This window comes from Corvus brachyrhynchos, unplaced genomic scaffold, assembly GCF_000691975.1.
Source record: "Corvus brachyrhynchos isolate BGI_N302 unplaced genomic scaffold, ASM69197v1 scaffold26, whole genome shotgun sequence".
NCBI lineage: Eukaryota > Metazoa > Chordata > Aves > Passeriformes > Corvidae > Corvus > Corvus brachyrhynchos.
In genome coordinates this window covers 11,903,193-11,910,618 of record NW_008239324.1, presented here as the reverse complement: position 1 = coordinate 11,910,618, position 7,426 = coordinate 11,903,193, and positions in this window count along the sequence as shown.

Genomic DNA, 7,426 nt, shown 5'->3' with positions numbered 1-7,426 from the left:
ATCAGTCATGATCAGTGTAGGGGCTAATACCTTTGAGTATTTGAGAAATGTTATACCCTTTTCACCTTAAAATTTTAAAAAAATTCTTCACCCTGTCCATGGAATAAATAAAGCTATTGCTGCATCAGAGAAAATCTGAAGGTTGATCTGGTGGAAGAAAACTCATTAATCTCTATGATGAGATGACAAGTTCACCACCTAGCTAGAAGTGCAGCACCCGTGCTTCTACTCCATTTCAATTATATTCTTTGTACAAATAATAAAACTGAACTCATCATCAAAGGATGAGTATCAAATTTTAATACAGCAGATTTTTTATTTTCCTTCTTACAAGCAAGATGAAAAATTAATTTGATGAATCTACACTATGTCCCATCAGACAGACATGCATGAATGAGTATTCACAGGAACTTCAGGCATCTAAGTCAAGTTCCAGTGTTCAAAGCCAAGGTCACTCTGGATAGTCTTTGGGAAGCACAGACCCCAAACGTTGGTGTCTTGATTAACGCTGGGAGGCAACTACCTTACAAACTCAGCAGAATCTGGTTAATTTACACCAATACCCCAGCAGAGCAACAAATGAAAAGACATGTAATTCACTTAAAATTTAGACTGGGATGTGAAGCTGCATGAAAAACTGCAGAAGAGTCTCATTGCTTTCTATAAATCCCAGATCAGTGTCTTCTTCTGACCATCTCTTAAATATTTCATGATCAGGACCAAACAAATATTCCACTGAAATCTGGATTTTGACTCTCTTTGACAGCATACACGGGTTGTTGTGGTGACAGTTTGAAAGCTACAAAAATGCAGAGCGATGTCAGAAGCTTTTTTTTTATTAGTCAGAAATAATACACACACATTGAAATCCTTGAATTTCTTGGTTGAAAGGTCAAAACTTTAGGGAAAGGCTTAGGGAGAAAACATGAATTTTTTTTATAAACAGGATGAGGTCACTTGGAACATGGAAGGAAGTATAAATGAAATCACAAGTTATATCAAAATGCTAATATTAACAGCTGAAGGAAGATAAAAGGGATGGAATTCCCATTCCTGAACTGACACTGAAGGCTGGTTCAATGACTATAAAATACAGTGCAAATCTAAGGGCAAGACAATCCCCCTGACAATAATTACCAGGTGTTAGCAAGAAAAAGGCATTTTTATTATTACAGATGTACCTAGCAGAAATGTTATTACCCATTAAAATCCCCTATTATTCTGCTGTCAGTTACCATCTGTTAATGAAGTCTTCATGATCTGACAGCTCATTCTTTAGTTGTCATCCTGTGCCAGTCTCTGGTTCCCAGCCACACTGTGAGCTGAGCCTTCATATATTACACATATCATGTGCTGAGTTTTCCAGGCCTTCACCTCTGACATCATCTTTATCTCCTCCTTAGGTGACATCCTCCTATGCAGCCAGCCCATGGCTTCAGAGAATCCTTTGTAGACTGATAAGTTACAGACTTCTGTGCTATTCTGACAGTGTGGAAGAGTATCCTTATGATCAAGCATTTCTTTCATTTATAATTCTGAAGTTTGCAAGTCTCCTGTGAGACACGTCTACTCGAACATTTGTCATTAAGAGGTATTTAATGCTAATTATCCTGCTATTCCTTAACTGTCTCTCAAGAGTAGTTTTTAAGTTTCCATAGATACCAGCTCTGTAGCTCTGTTAAATAGTACCCTTTCACAAAGTTGTATTTTTTCCCCTCAAGACGAGACACCTAGAAACCTGTACAACTACATTTATGTTGTAACACCTCCTATGCACTCTGATGCCTCTCAGATGCTCCTCTCCCTGTGTGATACTCCCACCACTACACAGAGTGAGGAGCTTCGGGTGTCACACTGTATGTGGCATTTTAAAAAAAAGGTCCACCAACATGCAGCACACTGAGAGGGAAGCCACAAAAACTAGCCAAAGGGAAACTCTCAAAGAAACAGACTTTAATTACTTCTTTTCTCAATTTTAGATGGCAAAATCTCCTTTGCAAGGAGTCGTGTATATGCTGAAATTCTACAACTAGAGCACTCTCCTGGGGAATAAAAAAAAGGCCAGGGGTTATTCATCAAAAACCAAAGCACATGTCCAAATAAACAGGTTGCAAGTCCCTCTTCTCCCTGCAATAGCTGTCACTGCAGCACCTCTAGAGATGTGGGGAACTCAAGTTCAGTTTTCTCCTCAGTCTTTCAGCTTCCATCCTGAACACGTGAATGAAGAGAGGACTAAATGGTTCTACCTCTGCCACATCACAGAAGGAAACATGAGCTTAAGATATGTTGCAATATAACCAAATTTCACCCATGTAACTCAAACACTTTGCCTTTTTGGCTTTGAATGGTCTGACATCAGGCCAGGTCTGCGCACTGCTTTCCAACTCAAATGGCTAATTCTGATACTCTCTTTAATTTCAGAAAATGTTTCTGATATCCTTTCCTCCAACACACCAGGTATCTCAGTTTATCACCTTATGAATGTTTTCAGAATTGATGGTCATTTATTATTTAATCTTGCATTGTCCTGCTAGATGCAGGCTGCTCTCAACAGCAAACCCCTAATTATGTTCCCCTTTGATGCATGCATTCATCATCTGGCTCTGGTTATGATCAAGGCAGAGATTGTGAAAACCATGGGCTAACATAAGAACCTCCAAACAGATCAGGCCTTAAATCCTGTCTCCCACAGAAAGCTTTGCTGGGAAAAGAGCATGAAAACAAAGCAATCACATAATGAAACTTCCCCAGAACACCCTCCTAGTCTCCAAGGATTTGCAGCACAGGCAATTCTTGAGAATGAAGTTGCAGGTTTGTGTTCAATTACCCTCAATGGATGAATTATGGTCAGAATTTACATGAACTTTCAGTACCCACTATGCCCAGGGACTTCTGATACAATGATAAAATGCATGTTTAGAGATGCTGGGGAGAATATTATAAATCTGTGCTTATTATCAGCTTGCTATGGAAATACCTTCCTGGCTGGGGCCAGGGGAGATACAGAAGGCAGATGTGCTTCCAGCTTATTCCTGGGGAATGCTGGACCAGGAGGAGACACAGAAAGCAGCCATGCTTCCCACTTACTCCTGAGGAATGCCATCTCCTGGTGGAAAAGAAGGTGTTGTGCAAATACATTCAAATGGTAGAAACACCGTTGCCTAGAACTTGAGTATCACTCTGGCTAGAATTGCCAGGTTAGCAAGATTATGTATCTGGACATTGTCAGTGCAAATGAAAGAGGTGACAAGCCGGGGGAAACGGAACTTTTCCAAGGATTAAGGAAGAAGGAACTAAAAATGTGAAATAAGCTGCAGTCTGGGTACCTCTGATTTTTGCAATGCTCTCATCACCAATACATTGTTAAGAGATATTTTGGAAGTCTGTCCAGCTCTCATTGAGTGTAACCAGAGAACATTTGGTCCTCTGTAATGTACTTGCAGCCAAAACTGTGATGACATCCTTTGATGCTGGCAACATAAATGAAATTGCCTAAGTGAAATACTGATGCATGAAGTATCCAGGATGGGAAGCACACCAATGCCAAACATGCCAGACTGCTGCACTGGTAATACAGGGTACCAGGAATAACAGGTGAAACTGGTGAATGAATCCAGAAGGAGCAAAAGGAAATAAAGCTATTTGTAGTGCCTATGTTTTGTTACCATGCTTCTCAGTGAGAATAAAATTCTGGTGTAACCTTAAGGCAAATTGCCTATGGGATGACTATTTCTACTTGTTGCAGCCTAATTATCCATGTCCATTAGTTAAATCATATTTCAAATCTCTCATCTGTATTCATCAAAATCATAAGTCCTATTTCTTGACAAATTTTTATTAAGACAATAAAGCCAGACATCAAGGGGGTCTCAGGCTTGTGATATTTGGGTGAATTCCCACGGAATGGGACATGGCAATCATGGCCTCCCCTGGAGTGCACAACACAGAGCAGACCCCAATCACCGCAGGCTGGCTCTCCTTACCTCCCTGATTCTGCCTCTCTTCCACGTGTGAGCACAACAGGGTTTCATTAAGCAGCAAGTCACACTAGAAGAGGATGGAAACCAGTTTCTTGATGTCTGAGCAGGTGACAATGCCTCTCAAACCAAAAGGGTTGCAGTCCGCTTTTTTTGTCCTAGAGCCATTCCCTTCCAAGTGCCTTAAAACTGGGCTGGGATAACTCCAACCAGCTGCTGCTACTGACACCTTCACCAACATCCCTATCCCACAGCCACATCATTCACAGGACTAAGTTCTAGGGGATGTTTCCTCACCAAGGAAAATACCTCTTTAGTAAATGGTAGGTAACATTGTGTACTCTGAAGCAGATGCCTTTCCACTGGCCCGCATCAAACAGTTGACTTTCCTCTGCATGTGTGGGAACAGGTAGAAAATGTGAACTGTATCATATGCAGGAAGACTTCTACAAAACATTAAAAAAAGATGAAGGGAATCAGTATGCAAGCAAAACCCTGGCTGGCAAAGGGTATAAGACTAATAGGAAATGCTCATGGCAGAATTTAGTTTTCGCCATTCATTTAACTAGGATCAGCTCCAACAGCAGGATTTGATTTCCCAGGTGATAAAGCCTTATATGCATTTTCTCAGAGAGTCTAAAAATCATTCTTTTTCCTGGCCAAAATACCAATCACTTATAGCAAGAGGATAGTTTACAACAACCTCTAAATACTAAATGGGGCTATTAACAAGCAAATATTTCTACAAGATTTGCAAAACTACTAATGTATAGTTCCTTTTAAAGAAGTGAAGGTTCCAGCTATGGCATCCCACTCTTGAAATCTGCAATAATTGCCCTTCAGTTCAGTACAGAGCAAAGCTTCAGTAAAGCTTTGGTACCAGAGAGCTTGTGGCATACTGAGAGAACTGCCCTGCATGTGAAATCTTCGGACTGAAACGAAGTATCTCTGTAAAGAACAACAAGAAGAACATTATGTACAGTGTGCTATTTGGCAAAAGGCACAATGATTTAGCCTTGGGTTCAGATTCAAGCAAAGACCCAATGTAAATGTATTTATTACCTTACTTAACTGTCTGCAAAGAAGATACTAGCTGAGAAGGTCTTCAGCACCCTGTGGCCCAACAGGCTCTCCAGCCAGCTGGAGTGTAACCCCCCCTCCACGTGGTTTCCCAAGACTTTTTGGAAGCTGATTTTGGCCTGTTCTGGGAAAAGTGTTAATCTGTCTGTGGCGTGGGAAAATCATTCTGTTTTTCTGTCATTGCTCTGGATATATTCACCCACATATGCTCGAGTCATGGGAAATGGCATTATTCAGACAGCTCTCAGAAATTACTGAAGGATGTCTTTGGAAGTGAAAACACTTATCAGGAAATCACAGGAAACAAAAGTTAAAATTTCAGAACACATCAGTATTGATATGACTTGGAAAAGAACACTACATTTTTCATTATTTTCTTGGGCTATTGTCATTTCTCTTTACTGACTCTAATAATTTATGTTTCTTGCTCTGAGGATTAGAGAAAGATAAAGAACAAAATATGTTTTCAGAAAAAGACAGTAGCTCAAAGGACATTAAAAAAATGCTTTTTCAGAGTAAAAGAAAACGCTTGAAGTCTGGATTTTATAACCTGCTGTTCTGAGAGTGCTACCCACCTAATGCACACTTGGTCTCTGGACAGCACTAGCACAGTCTTCAGCAAGAAGTCTCCAAAATGCAGAGTTATGGACTGATGGTTCATGTTCTTAGGAACAGAGTTAAGACATCACCCTTGCCAAAGCAGCAATAATAAATGAGCATTAAAAGGCAATAAAGGTAATTATGGGACTTACTGAGAATCTCAAAATCTGCAAGGAGGTAAAACACTACGAAAGCTACTTCACATAAAGAACACAAGTTTACATGCTGCAAACTCACTGAGCTACTGTAAAATTACTTTACATTAGAGGAGTTAAAGAGTATAGCAGTTATTCATGAAAGAATAAATTCTCCCATGTTTTCCTGGTGCTTGAGATATTTTTCTCTTTTGAGTCTCTTGGCTGACTCTTTATCTTTTATATACCACAACACAATCAGAGAGCAATAAATATTACAAACTTGATCTTGTCCAAACTGAAGTGAATGGAAAACTGCCCAGCTGAGCTCAAACGGTAGAGAAAATGAGTCCCCAAACTAGAGGTTAATAAAAATAACTGTGGTAACAAGCTTCATTGCTCCTTTCACTTTTGTTTTGCATGGCTTTACTTATTTGCTTTAGGGAGATAATGATGTGGGGGCATGTAAAAAGAGTATTTTGCTCACACACGTTAGATATGCAGATGCCGTTTCTGTCTATGGGCTGGCCGTATCATAAGCAGTGTAAATTGCAAAATATCCTCAGTGGAGTTCCTGATTTCCAGGGATTAACTGGCCTGGAATTTTACTTCTAGCATTGAAAAAGACTTGATCTTTTCCCCTCAGTAGAAGGCCGGTCCACTGTTACCCTGAGAACACATGCTCCAACCCAGACAAATAATAGAGAAGTTATTCAGCTGCTCTTGTCTTACCTGATGCCCATTGGAATAGTTCTCTTCAGAAAGCTGCTGTAATTGCTTCTAAATTTATTTCAAACTGCTAATTTATGCAAATCTTTTATAAAAGAGGAGTTTACCACATGAGAAACACTGGCTGAATTAAGGGAAGATTATGCGTTGGTACTGAGCAAGTTCTGTTGTCTTTTAGTGATAAAGGGGCCCTACCGAAGGCAGCAAATCCCAAAGTGCTTACAGCCTCCACGGAACTCTCATGGAAAGGGAGGCAAAGCCCATCCCTCAATGGCCACGTATTTTAGGGCAGATGAAGATCCAGTGGGTCAAATCAGGAGAGTAGAGGTAAAGCTGTATTTCCTCTTCTGAATTACCCTTCAAGTAAACAAACCTCAGCAGCCTCAGCAGCTCTTTCAAGGGTCACTGTGTCCCCCTCGTGCTCCCCAGGCCGCCTAAGCCATCTTGCCAGCGGCTGAGGGAGGCCCTGGCCCTTTCCTGGCCGCTCCTGGGTTCAGTTTTTGGAACACACCTGCCTTCCGTAGTAAAACTGGCTGACATCACTGCTACAATGCACTTTAAACATTGTCCAAGTCCCTTTTTAAAAGAGACGTCTCAGAAATACCTCATTCCAGCAAATTTTGTGAAAACGAGTCGCCAGGCAGAGCACTGAGCCCTTGTTAGCGCTGCCACGGAGGGGAAGGCTGAGGCAGCCGGAGGCAGAGCTCAGCAGAGGCAGAGGATGGATCCCCTGAGGGCGAGAGGGCAGAGCCCGCCCGGAATGGCAGAGAGCAGAGACCATCTGAGAGCCCCGCGGGCCATGGGGACGAGCTGAGGTACGGCGTAGGAAATGAGTCACAGGAACAAGGCAGGCAACCGCGGCTTCCCCGGCTGCAGCTGCGAACGGACTGGGGAGAGACCGGGAGA